The sequence below is a fragment of the Zalophus californianus genome, chromosome 1 (genome assembly GCF_009762305.2).
Source record: "Zalophus californianus isolate mZalCal1 chromosome 1, mZalCal1.pri.v2, whole genome shotgun sequence".
Taxonomy (NCBI): Eukaryota; Metazoa; Chordata; class Mammalia; order Carnivora; family Otariidae; genus Zalophus; species Zalophus californianus.
The window spans coordinates 147,921,977-147,946,131 of NC_045595.1; the positions used below are offsets into that span (position 1 = coordinate 147,921,977).

The 24,155-nt window shown below is 42.0% G+C and overlaps 1 protein-coding gene across 21 annotated transcripts in view; it reads right to left on the reverse strand.

Annotated features, from left to right (window-relative positions):
• The window catches only part of KALRN (kalirin RhoGEF kinase), a 646,977-nt gene that overhangs the window by 314,419 nt on the left and 308,403 nt on the right, over window positions 1-24,155 (reverse strand). The gene's annotated exons all lie outside the window — the stretch shown is intronic.

Sequence of the window (24,155 nt, forward strand, 5' to 3'; positions counted from 1 at the left end):
AGCAACAGTGAGGGAAAGTCAACTTGCAGGCACTGACTGAGCTTCGCGCCTTCCCCCAGCCCACCCGGGGCTGCCCAGAGCTGGAGTGCAGGGTGTAGGCGCTGAGCCCACAGCTCCCTGATCCGGCACGGAGGAGCTGAGTGCCAGGCTTGCCCGCCACTTCTCAGTGAGCTAGCAGCCTGCCTGGCAGCTTGGCATAAGTGGGCACTAGCTAGGTGCCTCCTCCGTCCCTGGGATTTCTCAGAGGTGGGGTGTCCCTGGAAAGAAGCGAGGAGGCATGCGAGAACCCCCATCCCCGAGTGCTGAGACTCCCCACCCTTGCGATGATCCATCACTGCCTTCACATCTCAGGCTGTAACTGCCAGAGTCAGAAATACCTCATCCACAAAGATCGTCTGTGTTTCTATGTGCAAACACCCGGGAAACAATAACTGGGAGACTTGTTCGACTTCCCCCCCGCAAGTTCCCTGTAACTACTGGTGGTTATCTTTTGGAACAGAGCTATCTCTTTGCAGGGGAAGGGGTCAGCAAGTCCAGGGAGTTGACAGAAGGAAGCAGCCACAGTCAGAGTGAGGAGAGGCAGGCTATTCTCTGTGCACCAGTGAAGGCTTAATGTTTGCAGGAAGGCTGGGGAGGAGCCTGGTGATTTTATCCTGTTACTGCTTGCACACACACATTGACACACACGCACACACACACACACACTCCTCCAACCCCTGTCTGTACACACCATGGTATTCTCTAGAGCATGTAAAAAGGCAACCAGCTTGTACTTGTTATTCATCAGGATGGGAGTCACTGCCTTTGTAAGAGTTATGCCATGGATTCAACTTTTCCTCAGCAGGCTTCCCCTAAAAAAGATCTGCTATTCCCTGATTTGGAACTGGTGACTCAAGTGTCTATCATATTTCTTAATATCCCTACTGTCATACAATGCCCTACAGAGTGGTAAACAAGTGGTTACTGGTGAGGATGCAAATCTGGCAGCAGGAAAGTATCCAATGCAAAGTGAGTGAGAACTGAAATGGATTTATGTGCAATGACTTTGCCCATGGAGATGTGGCCTTTAGTGTCCATGGAGTTTTCATTTTTCGTTTTGTTTTGTTTTCTGGGTTTTTTTCTTTTTTTGGACTCACCTGAAGATCTGGGCATTAAAGATTGAATTGTACTCCCTGCCCCCAACCCTGAAAACTCCCATGTTGTAGTCCTAACCCCAGAACCTCAGAATGTGACCTTATTGGGAAACCAAGTCATTGCAGATGTAATTAGTTCAAATGAAGTCCTACTGGAGTAGAGTGGGTTCCTAATCTAACACGACTGCTGTCCTTACAAAAAGAAAGCCATGTGAAGATGAAGCAGAGATTAGGGGATGTGTCTACCAGCCAAGGAATGATAAACATTGCCAACAAACCACTGGAGTTAAGAGAGGCATGGAACAGATTCTCCCACATATCCCTCAGAAAGAACCAATTCTGTTGACACTTCGATCTTGGACTTCTAGCCTCCAGAACTGAGAGACAATAAATTTCTGTTGTTTAAGCTATCCAATTTGTGCTGCTTTGTTACAGCAGCCCCAGGGAACTAATGCACTGGGGTAGAAACTTTCAGAGGCTGTTGACACAGACTGTTGTACTGAGGAAGACGGGCAAGCCTTCAGTAAACACGTGTCATGGTTTTCAGAAATACTTAGAGGCTCCAGTGGGTCCTTAAGGAACGCTGTCTGAAAAACAATGGCCTAGGGCAAATGCTGTCTCAGTGCAGGTGAGTAGGGTGGTGGTGGGACTTGAAAAGGAGGAAAAATCCCTTGGCCCCACTTAGGGAATTCGTGGAAACACATGATCCTTGTGTGAGGAAAGAGGCTTTGCCACTGACTCAACTAAGGGTACGTTGATTCTGAAAAGCAAATGAAGAAAGTACTCAGAATCATGATGGAAATGACAAGAGAGATGGGAAATGATGGGCAGGAAAGTCCTCCTGGCTGTGGGCCAGGTTGAGGAAGGCTCTTATGGGGTTGTCCACAATTTCTAGTAAATATACCCAGAGCAGATGGCAGAGTTTTTTTCAGAAATCCCTCATATTTTCTACCTTAAACCCTAGGGAATTTCACGCAACCCCAAAGAAACGCAGAGGTTTTGAGCTTATGTTTTCTCGACAATAAATAAATATTTGTGGCAAAGCCAAAGCCAGCTTATTTGAAAGTTAAGTTTGGGACCAATAAGAGATTAAAAAAAAAAAAAAAAGCAAAACTGAAGGCAAAACCGAAGGACCCACTGCATATGAATGGACCACTTGTCCCAGTTTGTCTGGGACTTCCCTGATTTTAACACTAGAAGTCCCATCCATTCTGAGCAAGTTGGGATGGCCGGTCACCCTAAGACATACTTAAAGCTGTGAGTCTCTCAGGAGTACAGATCCATATACAATGTATGCCGCCTTCAAAGATTATTGTGTCATCATTCTTGAAAGAAATCATATAGCAACACACAAAGCTAGGCAAGTAACACAGTAATAATGAAAGTTTCTTGACATGATATCGATGCTGAGAAAATGGCTAAAAACTGAGAATAAAAATAGTCAATAATTATTGAATAATTTTCACATGCCAAGGACAATCTAAAGATTTATATGTATATTAACTTCTTAATCTCCAAAATAACCCTATGAAGTCGATACAGCCATCAGCCCCATTTTACAGATGAAGAAACTGAGGCATGAATAATTTCTGGCCAAGGTCACATATATCATAAGTGACCGATCCAGGATTAAAATCAGGTTTCAGAGGCCAAGCTCCAAATGATGACACTATCCTGTCAGATAAAGAAGGGCCTTGGCATGCCATGCTGAGGTGTTTCACCCCAAATGCAGTGGGAAGCTGCTGAACACTTCTAACCAGAAGACAGATGTGATGGGTGTATAGTGTATAGAGACATTGCCCTGTCTCTATACAGAGTGAAGGCAGAAGCCTAAGGATGGGCAGGATTTAGCAGAGAAAGAAGAGGGCTTCTCAGTGACATGACTCGCTTTTCTTTATGCCCATGGTACTCTATGTTTATCCATTCCACGGCCATTATCATCCCTATATGAACAATGTGCTTCCATGGCTATCTCCCTACTGGTCTCTGAGCTCCTGAAATGTAGGTTCCATGTTTCATTCATCTTTGGTTCTTCATGCCAGGAACCATGGCTGGTATATAATAAGCACTTATTAAATGTTTACTGAATGAGGGCGCCTGGGTGGCTCAGTTGGTTAAGCGACTGCCTTCGGCTCAGGTCATGATCCTGGAGTTCCGGGATTGAGTCCCACATCGGGCTCCCTGCTCAGCGGGGAGTCTGCTTCTCGCTCTGACCCTCTTCCCTCTCGTGCTCTCTGTCTCTCATTCTCTCTCTCTTGAATAAATAAATAAAAAATCTTTAAAAAAAATGTTTACTGAATGAATAAGGCACAGAGATGGGAATGAGCATATGTTTGGCTAAGTTGAATCAACCTGAATAAATTAGACAGTGGTAGGAAATCATACCGGATAAGGCAGAAAAGAGTTAAAGAATAGATTTTATTAAGAGAAAGGGATAATAAAGACAGGTAGGAGGGCAAGGGGGTCAATGCTAAAAGCTGGGCTCCCTGCCTTACCTGAATAAATTAGACGGTGGTAGGAAATCATACTGGATAAGGCAGAAAAGAGTTAGAGAATAGATTTTATTAAGAGAAAGGGATAATAAAGACAGGTAGGAGGGCAAGGGGGTCAATGCTAAAAGCTGGGCTCCCTGCTTTACCTGCTGCCCAGCCCTCCTACCTATAACTACCAGAAGGAGATTCTAAAACTCACAACCGACTGTATTCAGGGCTTCACCCTGAATACAGGTCCTAGACATCCTTTGGTTTCCAAGCCTCATAGTCCCTGTCTTTTACTTGACCCCTTATCAACATTACCCAATTGATATGCCAAAAATGGGTATAAGCACTGGGTTATTGATCCTTCAGCCATTGGGGCTTTCAAGCAGGGCCTGTGGTTGTTCTGAATCAGACAATTGGGACACACAGATAGCTGCAATTTCTGTTCTTTCCCCAGTCCCTATGTCAACCAGGTAAAATGCCCTAGATAATTCAGGCCTTCAGTCTACCTTCCATTCACCCTGCTGCAGCCCCGGCCCATTATTTTTTTGCTTTCTTCTCATCGAAGAACCAGACCTAGGATAACTTGTCTCTGAAAATAGAGGCATCCCCCCAACATAGGGCATGGTTTCAGACTCCCCGGGCTAAAGCACAGGGGCAGGGCAAGCAAGCTTTTTGAAGTCAAGGAGTAGAAGAGACAGTGAATAGAAACACCTATAGCATCAAGAGTTGGCTTCCTCGGTAACATGGAGTTAGCACTTTGGCTCTGTGCTCTGGGGATGAGGAAGGCTGAGGCCTAGGAGGCACTTTTATTATTCAAAAGAGGCTGTGTGGACTAGAGAATGCGACTACCAGAGGACCAGAAGAAAAATTCTTTCCTGATGATTATTTTTCCAGGCTCGCATGGCTAGAACCAATGGGCAGTGAGAGGAAAGGAGAAAATGTATGTAAGCACTGAAGGAAAGAGAGACATGGAAGTACAGGCATTGGGGAAGGTACAGACTTATCTCTGGATTTTGACATCAGTGAATGGCAGACACATCAAGGTGATACCCCAAACTCTACATTCAAATGGTACTTTATAGTTGACAAATACATTTCTTTCACCTTCTTTCTTTACCCAATCTGGGGCAGATATGCAGAGAATGCATCTGTGTGTGAGGCAATGAGCCAAGGCTGGGGAAAGAACCACCTGAAGGAATTAAAGGTAATGGCACCCACTATTCACACGGCTGGGAATGGTACCTGTTTGCACCAGTCACACTGGAAAACCTCATGAATCACAGGATATTAGGTAGAGTACCCAGAAGAGTCTTGCCTCAGCAGGGGTAAATAATTAGCCTTAGACCTAGTACTGCTCTGCTTCTGCTTAACAAATTTTATAAGAAAGACCTGAAAAGATCAAACCTTTTTCAACTAACTTAACTGTATCCCAAAACAAAGCTTAAGAGTATTTATAGGAATACAGACATATTCAGCAACCAACAAGGTAAAATTCACAATGTCTGGTATCTAATAAAAAGCTACTAGACATACAAGGGAGCAGGAAAATACGACCTATGATGAGGAGAAAAATCAATCAAAACTGACCCAGAACTGACACAGATGTTAAAATTAGCAGATAAGGGTTTTTAAATGGCGACTGTAATTGTATTTCATACGTTCAAAAGTTAAATAGAAAAACAGAAGACATAAAAAGAAGACCTTGCACTTTAAGAGATGAAAGATATACTGGATGGTATCAATAGTAGGTTAAACATTGCAGAAGAAAAGATTACTGAACTCAAAAACACAGCAATAGAAACTATTCAAAATGAAATGCTGAGAGAAAAAGCATTTTTTAAAATGAAGTATCAGTGAGCTGTGGGACAACTTTAATAAAGCTAACACTCATGTAATTGAAACCCCAAAAAGAGAGTGCAGGAAGTAGAAAAGATATTTAAAGAAATAATGACCCCCCCAAATTCCAAACTTATTAAAAACTATAAATCCACAGATACAAGAAACTAAAACTTAACATAAGAAACCCAAGGAAAATTATACCAAGGCACATAAAAATTGAGTCAAACCAAGTGGGAAAAAAAGGGAAAGAAATCTTAAAAAGTGGCCAGAGGAAAAAAGACATGCCACACACACACACACACACACACACACACACACACACACACACACCCACACATATATATATAGCTTTATATATATATGTACATATATATATAGATATAGATAGATAAATAGATGCCCCACCAGAAACAATGCAAGCAAGAAAATAGTGGAACAACATCTTTACTGAAAGAAGGAAAAATCCTATCAACCTAGGATTCTATGCCCACCCTATTATTTTCCAAAAACAAAGGTGAAATCATATTGAGGCATACAAATCTGAAAGAATTCTTCACTAGCAGACTTGCATGACAAGAAACGTTAAAGGAAGTCCTTCAGGAAGAAGCAAATACAGATTCACATGCAGGAATGAAGAACTCTAGAAATGTTAATTACATGGGGAAAAATGTAAGATTTTTTTTCTTATTATTTAAATCTCTTTAAAATATAATAATATAAAAATAATAACAGTGTAGCATGGAGTTTATAGCACATGTATAAGTAAAACATATGACAAAATAACACAAAGGTCAGAAAGGGAGAAATGAAAGTGTACTATTGTAGGGTTCTTATACTACATGTAAAGTGGCATAACATCATTTGTAGGGTGAACTGTAATAAATTAAAGTCACATACCATAAACAACCCTAAAGCAACCACTGAAGTAACAAAATAGTTATAGTTAATAAGTCAACAAAGGAGATAAAATGGGATCATAAAAAATATTCAGTTCTCATCATAATAAGTATATTCTTTAATTCCCATCATTTATTTCCCCCTCCCCCCAACCCACCTCTCCTTTGGTAACCATCAGTTTGTTTTCTATAGTTGAGAGACTGTTTCTCAGTTTCTCTCTCTCCCTCTTTTTTTTCCTTTGCTTCTTTGTTTTGTTTCTTAAATTCCACATATGTATAAAATCATATGGTATTTGTCTTTATCTGACTGGCTTATTTTGCTTAGTGTTATACTCTCTAGCTCTAGACCAAAAGCACATTAATGCTTTCCAGGGAATACTGGGATTGAAGTCATTGCTAATGGCTACAGAGTTTCTTATGATAAAATGGTTCCAAAATTAACTGGTGATATTTGCACAACTCTGTGAATATACTGGCAACCATGGGGTTGTATACTTTAAAAAGGTGAATTGTATGTTATGTGACTATATCTCAATAAAGCTGTTTTTTAAGGAAAAAATATTCAATTAACCCAAAACAGAAAGAAAAATCACAATCAGAGATTTAATGCCCCTCTCCCAATAATTAAATAGAAAAAGTAGACAGGAAATTAGTAAGGATATAGGAGATTTGAAGACCTGATCTAACTGATCTGACCGACATCTATTAATACTCCACCCAACAATAGCAAAATGCACATTCTTTTCAAGTGTTTACAGAACATTTACCAAGATAAACCATATTCTGGGCCATAAAACAAATCTCAGCACATTTAAAATATTTTCTCTGATCATAATGTAATTAGATTATAAATCAGTAACAGAAAGATTGCTGGAAAATCCCCAAAGAGTTGGAAACTAAAGAATAAACTTTTAAATAACCTATGGGTCAAAGAACACAATATAAGTTTATCAGGTGTCTACAGGTGTGCTAGGCATTGCATTAGGCTCCTTATATACATTACCTCTAAACTTTAGGATCAATTTTAAGACAGGCATTATTAATTTCATTTTTCAAGTGAGGAAACTGAGGCTCAAAGAGATAAAGTAACATGTTTGAAGAATGTTCCATAGCTAGAAAATGGCAAGCCGTGTTTCTGTGGCTATCACCGCCAGGTACTTTTCATTAAACCATGTATCTCTCTAAGACTGAATGTAAAATCTCTACCTTCTCTGCTTCTCTGTTACTTTGCATTATATTTGTTCTTATGCCTTTGATTTTTAAATTATGATATTGTAATTATTCTTTTGCAACTGCTATTTTTTGTTTTGTTTTGTAACACACTTCAAAGTGCATATGGTGACTTCCAGACAGAACTGCATTCTCCTTGAAGGAAAGAGTCCTATCTTACTCATCTTTTCTATCTCAACTATTCATCAATGTACCTAGTAGGCACAGTGCTCTCCTTTCAATAGGCACTGAACCCCAAAGCCATGCAGCCTAGGATTTGTCAGCAGTAAGTGGATATTTACCTTACCTCCTAATGTAGGTCCCCGGTTGAAGAATTAGTGACCTAAAAGTTCCTTTGTAAGCCCCCCCCTTTTTTTTTTAAGATTTTTTATTTATTCATTTGAGAGAGAGGAGAGAAAGAGCACAAGCAGGGAGGAGGGTCAGAGGGAGAGGGAGAAGCAGACTCCCTGCTGAGCAGGGAGCCCGATATGGGGCTCCATCCCACAACCCTGGGATCATGACCTGAGCCAAAGGCATCTGCTTAACGGGCTGAGCCAACCAGGTGCCCCCCCTTTGTAAGCCTCTTATTTAACACTGAGAGTATATTTTCCATGTAAATGGGAGTTAGATTCCCAGGACAAAATAAAGAAATTCAGTTGAGCACATAATATGTTTAAAATTTGGTACTAACATAGTACATCCTGTACAATCAACCAACATTTATAACTAGGGTGATGTAGGAAAATGCTTTTCAGTTTTCATCCCCAAACACCAGGCACACATTTCTTCTCCACTTGCTGGCTCTCACAGGGGAGGAAGGGGATGGACTCTGGCAATGGCAAGGTGGTCTTTGGTAAGGAAGCAGTAGGGAAAAAGGAGGAAACTACTTCCTGGTACAAGTGATGGGTTAACCCACCACATTACATTTGCTAGAAGGGCATCTTCCTAAGGTGTTCTGAATAAAGGAACAAGTGATAGTTGCCTTCATTAGGGCAATTTGTATGTCCAAACAAGGAGTGTCTAATGAGTAGTCCTAATCAGATGCTCCTTAAATTGGAGACTGTCTGTACAAATATTCAGTCTATTAATTGGGACTGATACCCAAAATAACTACTACAGAAGTCAAAAGCTCCCAACACAAATGACTTGGGTGTTGAGATTTTATCTCTGGAAACCTTAATGCTGGCTGTATCACATATACATACACAATCACCACCCTGTCCCATTCTCATATGCAATGCTACTTGCTAGGAGCATTTTCTTCTACCTGAAATGCTGTAGCATTCAGATAAACAGTGTATTTCCAGAACTCCACTTTTTTTAAAGTGAAGTTTTGTGTTTTTTTTTTTTAAGTAAAGTTTTATTTTCCTACTGCCTAATTTTTATGTGTTTAAGAATGTACCTAGATCTAGGAATTCTGAGAAAAGAATAGCAGTTGTTTTTCACTAGGGTGTTCTCTCTTTTACTGATTCCTTTTCTTTCCTTCAAATCCACACCAGCCCTCTTCATTGACATGCTATCCTTTAAAGGATCTTCAGTGTATTTCCTCTCAGCTGCAGGCCAGAAGCTGAATATCTAGTTACTCACAGACAAGAGAGCAAAACAATAAGGAAAACTATTAGCATATTATCTATTTAATATAACAACAACAACAACAACAACAACACAGAAACAACTTATTGTTGGACCAAAAGGCAGGGTGGATCCTAGAGATTGCCAACACAGGTTATAAGGTAGGATTTGACAGAATATATCAAGTCTAGCTTGTAAGAAAGGACTGGTGAGATTCCGAAAAATGTGGCCGTGCCTAAGGGGCTGAGACAGAAAGCAAGAAAGGACTTTGTCCCTGACCCTCCCCACCTATGCTTCCAGGTTGTAGGAGGTAGAGAGCTGTAGGAGGTAGACACAGGGCTGTAGGCTGGGCCTGGGAGAGCCAAGACTGTGCTTAGATGGAACACAAAGAAGATGGTGCAAACAGGAAGGGGGACTAGAGGCCAGAGACTGGCCCGGAGCTCTAGGCTGGGACAAAGGAGAGGGTCTTAGAGAGCTGAGCAATCAGGAAATCAAAACCAGGAGAATGCCATGAAGACACAAAGCCCTGAAGACTGAGGAGGGAAGCATTTCATCCTCTTCTTGCTGACCAGGCCCCAGATGTAAGCAGCTGAACCCAAATTGATGGTAAGCAACCCAGCACTCGCAGAAATTGATAACAGGTTTCCACCCTGGCCACCCTTCTTCCTCCTTCCTTCCCCGACTCCACTCGAATTGGGAAAATAATGAAGGGGAACATGTAAGCACAACAGAAGAAGGTGGACAAACATATCTGAAAAGTGAATAAGGTAGACCTAAGTGTTCGGACACGGATACGTGGATTGCCCGGTTGCTGTGGCCCTGTAGAAGTTCATTTTCACGTGGACATCTGCAAGCCACGGAAACAAGCAGGTAGAGAGACAGCATCCCCACAGAACAAAGATGAATAGGGCCACCTGCTGCAGGGTTTGGCAACTCAAGACATACTGGGGAGGAAATGTACCCAAAGTAATGTTCTCTTTCAAAAGATATAACTTTGCAGTGTTGCTGTTTTTCCTGTTTTCCATGTTCTATGTCTGGCTGCCAGTGGGAGGCAGTGGGCGTGAGAGGGGGAAGTCAGGGCTCCAGGGAGACAAGACAGTTGGCTTGAAAATACTGCTGAAAACCTGCAGGCTTGGGGATTTACTTTTCTTTTCTCTCCCAGTCCTAAAGGGGACAGACAGGGAATGGCTGGGCCTGACCCAGGGAAATGGAAGTCAGATAACGGGTTAACAAAGCAGAGGCTCTGGCCCACCCACACTTCTGCTTTGGCCCAGTTAGCATAGTGTCCCTTCAAGTCCCCCCTCCTTCTTGGTCAGATGCAGCCCCGTGGATCACGGGCTGCCCATGTCTGTACAAATCTGCAAGAAGCCCACAGCCTTCGACCTAAGAGCAGAGGTCACTGACCCTCTTGACTGGTGGTGTTCCTGCTCACTTTCCACATTTACAGACCCTGGACTTCTTCTACTGCCCTATTCTTGCCTTGGCTAATCTCCCTGGGTTCGAACCACAGATTACATGGAAAGTGTTTCTCAACAGTAGCACTATTAATATTTTGGGCCAGATAATTCTTTGTTTGGGAGGCTGTTACAGGTTGAATTCTGTTCCTCCAAAAATATTATGTTGAAGCCTTAATCTCCAGCACCTGAGAAAGTGACCATTTTTGTGAAAATAGTGTCATTGCAGACATACTTTGTTAAGATGAGGTCATACTGGAACTGGGTGGGCTTTAATCCAATATAACTAGTACCCTTATAAAAAGATGGCCATGTAGCCTCAGAAACACTTTGTATGAAGATGGCACCAAAAATGAAGAAGGAAGCACTGCCCCTCCCAAAGCAGGGGCTAGAGCAAAGGCTCTGAAGGCCAAGAAAGCGGAGCTGAAAGGTGTTCACAGTCACATACAAAAAAGAGATTTGCATGTCACCTACTTCTGGTGGCCCAAGACACTGCATCTCTGAAGGCAGCCCAAACATCCTTAGAAGAGCACCCCCAGGAGAAACAGTCTTGACCACTAAGTTCCCCCGACTACCGAGTCAGCCATGAAGAAAATAGAAGACAACAGCACACTTGTGTTCACTGTGGGTATCAAGGCCAACAAACACCAGATCACACAGGCTATGAGGAAGCTCTATGACACTGAGGTGGCCACGGTCAACACCCTGATCAGACCCGCTGGAGACAAGAAGGCAGACGTTCGACTGGCTCCTGACTATGATGCTTTGGATGTTGCCGACAAAATCAGGATCATCTAAATGGAGTCCAGCTGGCTAATTCTAAATATAAATTTTTTCACCATAAAAAAAAAATAAAAAATAAAAAGATGGCCATGTGAAGATACAAGACACAGAGAGAGCACCATGTGACATGAAGGCCAAGAATGGAACGATACAGCTACAAGCCAAGGAACACCAAAAGATTGCCAGCAAACTATCAAACTCTAGGAGGGGGGCCTGGAGCAGACTCTCCCTCCCAGCGGACTGGAGCAGACTCTCCCTCCCCAGATCAGAAGGGATCAATCCTGCTGACACCTTGATCTCAGACCTCCAGCTTCCAGAACTGAGATGATTCATTTCTGTTGTTTTAAGCACCCCCTAGCTTGTGCTACTTTGTTACAATAGCCCTAGGAAACGAATACGGGGGCTGTTCTCTGTACTGTCCAATGTTGAGCAGCATCCCCGGCCTATACCCACAGGATACCAATAGCAGTCTCTTCCCCAGATGTAATAACCAAAAGTGTCCCCAGACACTGCAAATGTCCCCTGGGGGACAAAATCGTCTTCTAGTTGAGAACCAGTTTTAGATCATGAGACCTTAGAGGAAGCCCTATTGAGGGAGACCATACAACTTCCTCAGCTTACAGTGCTTTTCTGATAATCTTTAGGTGGCAGAAGCCTGGAGCAATCATCTAGTACTGTGGTTCTTTTTTTTTTTTTTTTATGTTATGTTAGTCACCATACATTACATCATTAGTTTTTGATGTAGTGTTCCATGATTCATTGTTTGCGCATAACACCCAGTGCTCCATGTAGAACGTGTAGTACTGTGGTTCTTACAGGATAGGATGAGGGGGTAGATAAAGGAGCTTGGGAGAAAAAAAGCAGTATCCAGGCCCTACCTCAAATTACTCCAATCAGAATGGCCAGCGGGGGGTGGGGGGGGTGGGGGCGGGGGTATATGGCAGCATATTTTTTAAAAGCTATCACTGCAGTCACTATCTAAAGTTAAAACCACTCATCTAAGGGCAGGGCTCAAAGCCTGGGCTGAAATTCTGAGGTGAGAGAAATCTAGTCTTTTGCCTTAAAATAAAATGGCTATAGTCTTTGAATGAATAGTGATGCTTCTGAAGACCAGAAAAATTTAGGAGAACTAAAGACTATAATGGATTTAATACTTCGCTTAGAAGTTTAAATAATAACAACTGTGGTTTATAAAAGCAAAAACTGGAAATAACCAAAATATTCGACAATAGGGGGACTGGTTCACTACATTGTGGTACTGCCACATGATACAGTCATTATAACAATGTTTTGAAGACTATTTAGTGCTCTGAGGAAGTGTTCCTGATGTAAGATTAAATGAAGAAGGTAGGTAAACCAAAGTATGGTTTTATCTACCTACCTACCTACCTACCTACCTACCTACCTACCTACCTATCAATAAAACTACTACTGATCATGACAGCTGCCAGTTTTCGATCCACTTACAAACATTATTACATGTGGTAGATTATGTCATTATCTCAAATCACAGATAAAAAAAGTGAGGTTTGGAAAGACTGAAAAACTCGAGTAGGCTCACAGAGCTGGTGAATGGTGGATGCTGGTCTGGAATTCACATTTGTTTCATACCAAGCACAATACTCTTTGCATTCTGCTGGGCTAAATAGAAATTTGCCGATAAATATTAAGAGTTTATATAGAATTATCTCTGAGTGATACTAGGAATGATTTTTCTTTTCCACTATTTTCTTGTTTTCCACATGTTCTATGGTGAACATGTATTAATTTTATAAGCAGAAAACATAGAAAAGTCATTTAAAGTATAAAAATCATAGACACATTCTTCAGAAATTATTCCAAAAAATAAACCGAAATTTTTATATCTACATATGTTTGCTTATTTTTGTATGTGTAAGAAGAAAAGATGTGCAAGATAACTGTGATTACCTTGGGAGGGAGAGAAGTAGGAGTAGAGGGATAATTAGCATTTCTATTTATATATCTTTGCAACATTTCACTTGTTATTACAACAAACAGGAATCTCTTTCAAAATACGAAAAATACCAAACAAAAGAAATTTTAAGGGAAAAGATAAGAATCCAATATATTTTTGTCAACCAAGTACATTTAGAAATACAAATAGATTTCATTACAAATGTATTTAGCTTAGGCCTGGGTGCATTTCCTAGCTCTGGGATCCTGAAGGCACTAATGTTTGACCAACCACAGTGAAATATATAATTACAAAAAAAATGTAAGACCTCTCTGCAGCCCTTGTCAGAGTTGTCATCTTTGTCAGTTTAGACTTTATGACATTGCTCATCAAAACTTAAAAGAAACATGATTTTGGTATGACATATATATGCAAAATAAGATCCACTTCAAAATACTACTCTATGAGGTCCTTAGAAATCATTCTCCCTGGGCACAGTGCCAGCATCAACTACCCATGACCCTGAATTGTTTTCCTCTGCAGTCAGAGGTAAGAGACATGTCAAATTTGAAGACTTGAAAGTGAGACAAGCTCTTGAACAATACCCCCAAGAGCTTCTGTCTGGAATGGGACTGTATGGTTCGGTTGCAAGCCTTCCTTATCACTATCCTATAACTATCAAAGCCCTAACGCCCATGGCGTGGGGCTGACAGCAGCACAATGACAGGTAGGAGCCGGGTCTTTGGAGGCCTCCATGTATGATACTGACAAGCTGGTGTCGACTGATATGCTTGGGGCTCTTTAACTGAAAACCATCAAAATAAAGATAGCATGATGCAAACGTGAAAGGAATTAACAGGAGAGATCTGGTTCTAGAATCATCCTCCCTCTTCCAGTCTGACTCGTCCATTCTAGGATTGGGATTTCAGTGGGTTAGAAAGGCTAGGTCGCTTGCATCTCACCTTCCCCAGGTGTGCTGTTAGAACCACCACCACCACCACAACCACCATCATCATCATCATCCAGGAGAAATACAGCTGTTAGCCACAGGGCTGCTCCCGGGCCCACAAGGAGTGACACACATTGCATGAGGGGCCGTTTTCCCTGGTCAGGCTCCCCTGAATGCAGGCCAGCCCTAGAAGGGCACTGCAGGGCTCGGAGAGACTCTCAGTGAGGGAAAGGGAAAACCTTAGCTTCTGTGGGGGTCCTGGGCATGCCTCTACTCATGACTGGAATCACTGAACATTGCCATGTGCCCTGAGGCATCCAAAAAAAAAGGGGGAGTTATATTCAGAATGCTCTGTATACAAGGCATGGGGAGTTTAAACTGTATTTCAGAAAATTTACCGTCAATAAATGTGAAATTTGAAGTTGCAGCAAGAAGTGATTAGGGTTGAGCCTTGGATCTCTAGGAAATTAAATTATGTAGAAGAGTTCATTCTCCAAGTACACAAAAGAAATGAGGTGTGACAGTAGTACAAAGTGGTGATCTAATGCTGAGGGCACACTAGGTAGCAGAGTAATTGGGTAAGATGGAGAAACCGGGAGAAGTTTTCAGAAGGAAGTGCATTTTTGAGACATCTTTAGTCTAAAATGTGAAGGCAAAGGAGGGGGGATCTGCCAGGCACAGGAACAGCTTGGGCAAAGGTCCAGATTGGGAGGTCAGGATGACGTGAGGGGCTTTGACAAGGAGCTCAGAGAGGTACAGTCCTGAGGGTTTCTCCTTTGAGCCAGGGTTGGAGATGAAAAGCTTCCTGGGGGTATACAGCAGGAGTGGCTAAGGGCTCTCTAGGAAGAAGGGTCACCTGTCCTTAGAGAAGCACAGTTCAGGAGTCAGAGAGCTCAGCTCCCTGGTCTCTCGGTGGGACAAACCCCAGATCGTCGCCTCACAGTGTGGGAAGGTGGCAGGGAGGGGTGAAGGGAGGCGGGAGGGCCAGAGGAAGGAGACCTACACAAGGAATGGGGCCATTTGCATCCCCTTCTCAAACAGGGCTGGATTCAGAGATTTGCTTGAGGTCAGAAGAGATACCATCTAACCACCAAGGACTATCCATCACAATCTGTGGACCCTCTAAGACCTCAGGATCCCCACTCTCCAAGAGAAAACAACATGTTCTTTCCATTTCCTAGTCTTAGGAGTTTGAGTGAAGAGACTCACCCACTGGAGCATTTCCTCAGTTGGATGAGAGAGGCTGCGGGAGATCAAGGTCTCCCCAGACAGGGCGGTCAAGGGAAAGGGGCAGAATCTGAATAGCTGCTGATGGCACCGTGAGACAGGGAAGGGTCACGAGGGTCAGGCTCACATTCCATCATTCACCCCATTATCTGGAGCTCTTGAGTGTTCCAGAGCTATCTTCCATGACCATAGACCGTTCCTGTAATCCTCATAGTTAGGAAAGCCTCAGCAAGAAATTCCATGCAAACACACCCTGAGTGTTATAAAAGGGCAAGTTAAGCAATGGGCTTATGTGAATGATGACACAATGTATAGCAGCAAGCTGGCTCCCAGATGGGGTCTAGTGGGAATGAATCATCTCACTGAATCCCAGAAAGGTAGATGCGAGAGCCACAGTAGAGCAGCAGGGCTTTCTGGAAGGGCCGGGCAGGTGCTGGGAGCAGGCCATCCCTGTTCTCTCTGGTTAGAAGGGCACATAAGATATGTGGCCAGAGTGTGCTACATACAAAGCATCATGCTATTTCCATTTTCATTTCCAAAATCCACTTGCGACCCCAAAGTCTCACTGATCTACACTTATATAAACATCAGAATACGGCTCATTAAATCAACAGCTTTAGCTTTAGAATGTGGAAAGTTTCCCTGGCTAATCCTGCTCCGCATGGGAACCTGGCCCTCAAACCGTGTACAAAGCCTGGGGCATGAAGAGTTCAGTTAAACTCTGAGACTGGTCAGCACATTCTCTATCTTGGGAGACACCCAGTATGGGGCAATATCATCAATCTTTTCTATATCTTTAGTTCCTCTTTTCTGAGCGAGTTCCAGACATGATCTCATCTACTGCCACTATATCCCCCGAAAAATAATGATGATAATTTACATCTGTTCTGTGCTCTAGACTTAAAGTGCTTTTAAGTATATGTTTCTCATTTAATGTCTACTTCGACTATGGTGGGATAAATATCGTTCCCATTTTATGGATGTAGAAATGAGGTTTGGTGAGTTAAGTGATCGGCACATGCAGCTGGAGTAGCTCTGGGTTTTCTAACTCAGGCGTTCCCATCCCTGAATTCTTCTCACTGGATCTTTTGCCTCCCACAAGGAAGATGGGAGGAAGAGTCTGTAACTCCAGGGCGCCTGGGTGGCTCAGTCGTTAAGCGTCTGCCTTTGGCTCAGGTCATGATCCCGGGGTCGTAGGATTGAGCCCCGCATCGGGGTCCCTGCTCAAGCAGGAAGCCTGCTTCTCCCTCTCCCTCTCCCCCTGCTTGTGTTCCCTCTCTAGCTGTCTCTCTCTGTGTCAAATAAATAAATAAAATCTTTTTAAAAAAAGAATCTGTAACTCCCATTTTATTGATGAGGAGATGATGGTACTCACTATTAAGTGGCCTTCATGTAATGCATTGGGTAAGGACAGAGAATCTAGGAAATTACCTTGTGTCAAGGTCATCCCGTGCCAAATGATCTGGCCACCTGAAGCCATGACAGGATGTAATTTCTTGGAATAAATCTCAAATCTTTCTAACTTTATAAACATGTAAAACTGTCATTAGAATGATAGCTATGGTAGATAGGTCAGACCCAAGGTTTGCATCTAAATAAAGCTCTCTTCTTTAGCTGTATTTTTTAGTTTTTTATTTTTATTTTTTTCCACCTTTTTTTAAAATTTTATTTTACTATGTTATGTTAGTCACCATACAATACATCATTAGTTTTTGATGTAGTGATCCACGATTCATTGTTTCCGTATAACACCCAGTGCTCCACGCAGTATGTGCCCTCCTTACTACCCATCACCGGACTAACCCATCCCTCCACCCCCCTCCCCTCTAGAACCCTCAGTTTGTTTTTCAGAGTCCATCGTCTCTCATGGTTCATCTCTCCCTCTGATTCCCCACGCCTTCATTTTTCCCTTCCTTCTCCTAATGTTCCCATGCTGTTCCTTATGTTCCACAAATAAGTGAAACCATATGATAATTGACTTTCTCTGCTTGACTTATTTCACTTAGCATAATCTCCTCCAGTCCCATCCATGTTGATGTAAAAGTTGGGTATTCATCCTTTCTGATGGCTGAGTAATATTCCATCGTATATATGGACCACATCTTTTTTTTTAAATTTTATTTTATTATGTTATGTTAGTCACCATACAATACATCATTAGTTTTTGATGTGGTGATCCACGGTTCATTGTTTTCGTATAGTTTTTTAATTTATAAAAGATTTTACTTATTTATTTTGGAGAGAGAGAGAGAGAGGAGAGAGTGCGAACACAGGGAGGGGCAGAGGGAGAGAATCGCAAACAGATTCCGTGCAGAGTGTGGAGCCCAACATGGGGCTTAATCTCATAACCCTGAGATCATGACCTGAGCCAAAATCAAGAATCGGACACTCAACCAATTGAGGCACCCAGGCACCCCAGCTGAACTTTTTAAAGCAAATGAGACTGACCTTGTGAATTCCCAAGACACTAAAGAGTCCATAATTTTAGTAGAGTCCAAACCACATGAAGAAGAAAAACTGAAACATGTCTATCACATGGATTTGGAGTTCTCTTTTAAGTCTCACTCACTGCCCCCCTTCCCTTGATGTTATTTTCAAATTCTAAGCATATGATGGACTAAAGTCCACCAGAGCTATTTCAAGCCATACTTGGCATTGCTGAAGCTCAGATACATTATACAAAATAGCCCACAGTGTGAAACACCATGGAGATACATAATTACAGCGCAGGCTGCCAGTATTCAGCGCCGTCAGCTCCTAGAATGTAGCGGGACAGCTGCTCTAGTCTCTGAAACTCAAAGGGCAGTACCTGGGGCTGGCTGGCATTTGCCTGTGTATCCCAAGACAAATAAAGGCACCGGTCCCAATGAGGCTTGGATGTCCCTGCTGTTACAGGATGCCATGAGAGTTCAGCTCCCTCTATCCCAAACCTAGCTTCCTTTCCAGGGGGAATAACTCAGATGTAATGCTTTGTTCCTGCCAGAACTTGGCAGTGGGCTTTTCTCCTGTTAAAAATGTATTCCAAACAAAATTAGTTCATGAAGATGCCTCCGGTTGCTCACTGGCAGAGGAAAAAAAAAAAAAGACATATCTGCTTGGTGGGTTGTTCTCGTTGGTGATATGTGTTTTATTTTCTGGTTTGTATCAGATACAGCCTGAAGCCCTTCGGGGGTGCTTAGGTGCTGGCTCCTGGCACTCGTCATCTGTCCCAGCTGCTTCATCTACCAGCAAGTTCTCCAAAGTCCTTACCCTTCAGCCCAGACACTGCTGATTTGCTCCAAAATCCCAAATGCCACAGCAGGGGAGCATTCACACCATGGAGCTCTCAGGGGCTCTGGAAAACACTGCTCACCTGAAATACACTTGGACCAGAGCTGAGCGCTCTATCCTGGACCCTGACTGAGTCCCTATTCCAGAAAAGGACGTCCCCAGAGAAGATGGGACAGACATGAAGGGAAAAAAGTAGAGGAGGAGGAGAAGGGGAGAAAGAAGGAGAAAGAAAGAGGAAGAGAAGGAGGAAAGAGCTTGCAAAGGCTACTGTCTTGAAGCACTCCCCACTACCACCGCTCCCGCCACCACCAGAGTCACTCGGCTCCACGCCAGCCGGGACCCAGAGAGTCCCCACAGCATTGCAGTTTCCGTGCACCTACTGTGGGGAACAGGAAAGACTTGGAGGGCATTTATAAACTGCCATTTTCTGAATCTTTCTCTTGGGAAAAGATTCTGAATCCTTGGCTTAAACCCAGCCTTCCATTTTCAATGCTTATTTTGCTTGTCTTTACATATTTATAATTGTACCTGGTTTTAATAGCCTATAATTATAAATTACCAGACTCTGGGAAAGAGTAAGAAGTCTTCATATTAGAGACTTTACACAAAAAAAAATAACATTATAGATTACCATGGTAATCTGCAACACCATAGCAATAGATAACACTGTATCTGTTACTATGGATATATCCTTAAGTGAGAAAAGCCGGTGAGATCAATATACCCATGTACATATAGAGAAAAATACCTGGGAGAATAAACACCAACGTATTAGCAACTGTTAGACAACTGAGTGGGTGGATTATTTTTGTTCCTATTTGCTTATCTGCTTTTCTATATTGAATATGTGTAATTTTGTAATTAAAAATAAAGAATATAAATAAAAATAAAATAGAAACTTTGTTCGGAAAAAACTCCCAAAAATATTGTTGAATAAGCTCAGTTTTTTCCCATTACTCTGAATGCATGTGTGCTAGAAGTCAGCCCGCCTGGGTTCAAATCTTGCTTCATGCACTTGAATGATCCTCTCTGGGTCTGATTATTCATCTGGAAAATGAGGATAAATTAACACCTACTCCAAAGGGTGGTTTCAAAGATTAAATGAGAGTGGGACGTCTGGGTGGCTCAGTCAGTTAAGCGTCTGCCTTCAGCTCAGGTCATGATCCCAGGGTCCTGGAATCGAGTCCCACATCAGGCTCCTTGCTCAGAGGGGAGCCTGCTTCTCCCTCTCCCTCTGCTGCTCCCCCTGCTTGTGCACTCTCTCTCTCTCTCTCTCTGACCAATAAATAAATGAAATCTTTAAAAAAAAAAGTCTAAATGAGATATTCCTTGTAAAGCATGTGTTAAATAAATGGCATTTCTTATTATTACTCGTTCTTGTATGCTTGACTTTATAGCACAGGTTTAAAACCTTGCAAATAGTTTTCAAAATAATTTTATGCTCCTGTATGCAAATCCATCAGTGCTCCCTCTAGCTTTCAGCCCAGCCAGCGCTGGCTTCTATGGGGGCAAGCACACTCCTGAAGCCCATGCTACTCAGTGTGTCACAGAAATGGAAAGAAGAGGGAAGAGAAAGGAAATCAATTTGGTTTCTCTTCACCTGGGCAGGTTGACCTGTGCTGAAATTAATTATTGGAAGACACGGTAATAAATGGTTTGCTTTCAGAATCAATACTGGGCAGACGGGAGAGCTTTCCTCTGGAACAGCCTTCCCTGTTTCCTTTCTAAACCGTGTCAATGCTTTCTGAGAGACAATAGCTTTATTCTTCCCATCCGTATGTTATTCTCGCTGTGCATGGTAAATATGTTGTCACATTGTGAAACTCTAGTGGTTACACTCTTGATACCCTTCTAAGGAGGAAATTGAGTCTGAGAATTCTCTAGAGTGGAGAGTGTTCTCATTTGGTGCCCAGACTCTCTTTTCTTCCTTCTCCCTTTTCTGGGGCCCTGTGGCAGGCTCAGCTCCAGCCCAGTTTCAGAAATCAAATGGAAACACACATCTCACCAACAGACCTCCACATCAGGTCCCCTTGGCAACCATCCAGCCCTGCCCTGCTGCCCAGTTTTGATCCTGTCCCTAAGAATCAGTCCTTCCTTACCTGATGTCCCAGGAACCCTGCCTCTGACTTGCAGCCCAGTGGCTGGAACCTTGCTATCCATTAAGAGCCTTCCCACATGCAAATTGCCCATTCTTCTCCTTGTATCTCTGAACACATTCGCTCCTGGATGCCCAGTGCTGGGTATCCAGGATCTACTGCCCCCAGGCAGAATGTACCATTATTTCATTTGCTTCCAACTGGTCAAATTAGATGGCCATTTCTTCCATAGTGTTTAACCTGAGGGTCAGGCTTCTAAGTACCCATAGCTGATCTGTCCCCTTGGCACCTGTATGGCATACTGTATGGCACAGTATGGAAGTGGCCTAAAAAACAGACACACAGATGCAGGGAACAAAATAGAGAGTCCAGAAATAAATCCATACTTATACGGTCAATTAGTCTATGATAAAGGAGATAAGAATATACAAAAGGGAACAGACCTACTCTTTCCAACATAGTTAAGCAGCCCACACCAAGCTGAGTGTTGAGAGATGACAGCAGGGTATTTGATAACTTAGCCTGGAAGAGAGTGGGGCTTAGACGTATTCTATCACCACCATCCCAGGGCCGCCACTGCTGCCACAGAGGCCACTATTCATCAAGCACCTCCTATGAACCAAATTCTCTATTAGGCACTTTCCATATGTTATTTCTAACTGTCACATCACTTTTCAGGGTAGGTGTCCCTATCTCCAGTTTAGAGAAGGACACTGAGGCTCAGGGAAATAAAGTGACTGGCCCAAGACCAATAAAATGAAAGAACAGGTTGATTCCAAATGCTGTGCTTTTCTTCCTATACCCTATGTCCCAACAGATAGGAAGTCACAGCTGAGAGGGAACTCTCAAACCGGCTTAGGGAGCTATCAAGGGGAAGAGATTTGGGAAACTAGTAAATTTAGTTAGTGATAGCCTGCTCCTAGCAAAAGGTGAAAAGGAAAGAAACAAAATAATCTCCTAGGTTGGTCAAGTGTCGTCCACCAGGTTGTGCTGGAAAATGGAAATGAAGACTCAGGCCAGATCCTGGCCAAGTTAATTGTTAAATAGGCACCAACCATTGGCACATGTGTTCCAGACAAGCCAGAGAACAGGCAGAGAAAGGCGAAAGGCAGTCATAGGGTTTCCAAGGGTCTAGGGTCACACAGACCCTTTGGACTAAAAAGATGTCATAGAGGATCATGAAGGTGGTCCTAGAATCCCAGGGAAATCTTAGACAAAAGGAGGGAAAAAGTGTCACTCAGCAGTCTTGTGGCCATAGTACCAACACGTAGCTATCTGAGGGATTACCCAGATACACACATCGAGAGAGGACTAGGAACTGGTTCTAGGGTGGACCCTGCCAGGCCTCATCCCAGAGACATCTAAAGTTCTTGTGAATTGAGAGAGTCTACGGCAAGGTGGTTGAGAGCCTGGACTCTGAAGCTAGACTACCAGGGCTTGAATCCCAGCTCCACCATTTCCTAGCTCTGCCAACTTGTGCTAATCATTCAACCTCTTTGCCTCAGATTTCTTATTTGTAAATGTAGAATTCCCTAACTCAAGTACAAAGCTGGAGGTAACACAATCCCAGATTTCAAGATAGACTACAAAGCTGTAGCAATCAAAACAGTATGGTATTGGCATAAAAACAGACACATAGATGCATGGAACAGAATAGAAAGTCCATAAATAAACCCACACTTATACAGTCAATTAATCTATGATAAAAGAGGAAAGAATATACAATAGGGAAAAGACATTCTTCAACAAATGGTGCTGGGAAAACTGGACAGCTACATGCAAAAGAAAGAAACTGGACCACTTCCTTATACCATATACAAAAATAAACTCAAAATGGTTTAAAAACCTATATGTAAGACCTGAAACCATAAAACTCTTAGAAGAAATCATAGGCAGTAATTTCTTTGACACTGGCCATAGAAACATTTTTCTAGACATGTTTCCTCAGGTAAGGGAAACAAAAGCAAAATTAAACTATTGGTACGACACCAAAATAAAAAGCTTTGCACAGTAAAGGAAACCATCAACAAAACAAAAAAGCAACCTACTGAATGGCAGAAGATATTTTCAAATTATATATCCAATGAGGAGTTAATATCCAAAATATATAAAGAACTTATACAACTCAACACCAATAAACCAAATAATCCAATTAAAAAATGAGCAGAGGACCTAAACATTTTCCCAAAGAAGATAAACAAATGACTAACAGACATATGAAAAGATACCCAATATCATTAGTCACCAGGGAAATGCAAATTAAAACCACAATGAGATATCACTTTATAACTATCAGAATGGTTAAAATAAAAAACATGAGAAATGTTGGCAAGGATATGAAGAAAAAGGAACCCTCATGTACTGTTGGTAGGAATGCAACCATTTCTACCACAGTGCTGTAGCCACTATGGAAAAATAGTGTGGAGGCTCCTCAAAAAATTAAAAGTAGAACTACCATATGATCCAGTAATTCTACTACTGGGTATTTACCCAAAGAATACAAAAACACTAATTCAAAAAGATATTTGTATCCCTATGTTTATTGGAGCATTATTTATAATAGCCAAGATATGGAAGCAACCCAAACCCAAGTGTCCATTGATAGAGGAGTGGATAAAGATGATGTGGTGTGTATGTGTGTGTGTGCGCATGAGTGTGTGTTTATGTATAAAGGAATATTAATATATATTGAAAAATATATAGTAAAGGTTCTTAGTGGAATATTAATATGTAATATTATATATAATATACATATAATGGAATATTACTCAGCCATCAAAAAGAATGAAATCTTGCCATTTGCAACAACATGGATGAACCTAGAAGTTATAATGCTTAAGTGAGAGAAGTCAGTCAGGGATAGACAAATACCATATGATTTCACTTATATGTAGAATTTAAGAAATAAAATAAATGAACAAAGAGAAAAAGAGACAAAAAAATGAACTCTTAAATACAGAGAATAAACAGGTGGTTGCTAGAGGGGAGACGAGTGGGGGGGATGGGTGCAATAGATAAAGGGATTAATAGAACACTTATATTGATGAGCACTGAGAAATGTATAGAATGGCTGAATTATCATATTGTACACCTGAAACTAATTTAAGATTGCATGTTAATCATACTTGAATAAAAAATATTGAAAGAAGAAACACCTAACTCATTGATGTTATGAGGATTAAGTGAGTTAATACAGGAAAAATACAACAGTGTCCAGCACACAGAAAGTACTCAGTAAGTGTCATGCTACTATCGTTATTGTTGTTGGTATTAGGGTCTCTTCAATAGGCAGAAGCAAAAAATACCTATCAATGAACATGATACACTGAATC